This window comes from Cavia porcellus, unplaced genomic scaffold, assembly GCF_034190915.1.
Source record: "Cavia porcellus strain 051 isolate PalLab524CR breed Dunkin Hartley unplaced genomic scaffold, mCavPor4.1 scaffold_4, whole genome shotgun sequence".
Lineage (NCBI taxonomy): Eukaryota > Metazoa > Chordata > Mammalia > Rodentia > Caviidae > Cavia > Cavia porcellus.
This window is the reverse complement of record NW_026947487.1, coordinates 5,788,717-5,790,308: the sequence shown is the minus strand read 5'-3', so window position 1 is coordinate 5,790,308 and position 1,592 is coordinate 5,788,717.

The window sequence follows — 1,592 nt, the reverse complement described above, 5'->3', positions numbered from 1 at the left end:
CGTGTTAGATTTAGGGCTAGGTTTAGGTTTAGGGTTAGGGTTAGGGTTATGGTTAGAGTTAGGGTTACGGCTAGGGTTAGGGTTAGAGTTAGTGTTAGGGTTGGACAGGGTTATGGTTATGATTAGGGTTAGGATTGGGATTAGGGTTAGGATTAGTGTAGGGTTAGGGATAGGATTAGGGTTTAAAGTTAAGGGTTAGGTTGAGGGCTAGCGTTAGGGTTAGTGTTAGAGTGTTAGGGTTAGGGTTGAGGTTTGAGGTTAGCATTAGGGCTAGGGTTAGGGTTAGGGTTAGAATTGGGGTTAGGATTAGGGTTATGGTTATGGTTAGGGTTAGGATTGGGATTCGGTTTAGGATTAGTGTTAGGGTTAGGGTTAGGATTAGGGTTTAACGTTAGGTGTTAGGTTTAGGGCTAGCATTAGTTTTAGTGTTAGAGTGTTAGGGTTAGGGTTAGGGTTGGGGTTTGAGGTTAGCATTAGGGCTAACATTCGGTTTAGGATTATGGTTAGTGCTTGGGGTAGAGTTAGGGTTAGAGTTACAGTTAGCCTTTGGATTCGTGTGAGGGTTAGGGTTAGGGTTAGGGTTGTGGTTAGGGTTATGGTTAGCCTTTGGATTCGGGTGAGGTTTAGGTTTAGGTTTAGGGTAAGGGTTAGTGTTAGAGGTTACTGTTAGGTTTACCATTAGGGTTAGGTTTAGAATTTGGGTTTAGGGTTAGAGTAAGTTGTAGGGTTAGTTTTAGGGTTAAGGTTAAGTTTAGGTATGGTGTTAGCATTAGTGTTAGTGTTTAGGGTTTCGGTTAGGTTTATTGTTAGTGTTAGTTTCAGGTTTAGCGTTAAGGTGAGTGTTAGGGTTAGGGTTAGGGTTCGGGTTAGGGTTATTGCTAGGGGTCTGTTATGGTTAGAGGTTCGTGTTAGGTTTAGGGCTAGGGTTAGGTTTAGGGTTAGGGTTATGGTTAGAGTTAAGGTTACGGCTAGGGTTAGGGTTAGAGTTAGTGTTAGGGTTGGACAGGGTTATGGTTATGGTTAGGGTTAGGATTGGGATTAGGGTTAGGATTAGTGTTAGGGTTAGGGTTAGGGTTAGGATTAGGGTTTAACGTTAGGGGTTAGGTTTAGGGCGAGCGTTAGGTTTAGTGTTAGAGCGTTAGGGTTAGGGTTAGGGTTGGGGTTTGAGGTTAGCTTTAGGGCTAAGATTCGGTTTAGGATTATGGTAAGTGCTTGGGGTAGAGTTAGGGTTAGAGTTACAGTTAGCCTTTGGATTCTTGTGAGGGTTAGGGTTAGGGTTAGGGTTATGGTTAGGGTTATGTTTAGCCTTTGGATTCGGGTGAAGGTTAGTTTTAAGGTTAGGGTAAGGGTTAATGTTAGAGGTTACTGTTAGGTTTACCATTAGGGTTAGGGTTAGAATTTGGGTTTAGGGTTAGAGTAAGTGTTAGGGTTAGTTTTAGGGTTATGGATAGGGTTAGGTATGGTGTTAGCGTTAATGTTAGTGTTTAGGGTTTTGGTTAGGTTTAGGGTTAGGGTTAGTTTCACGTTTAGCATTAAGGTGAGCGTTAGGGTTAGGTTAGGGTTAGGGTTATTGTTAGGGGTCGGTTATGGAT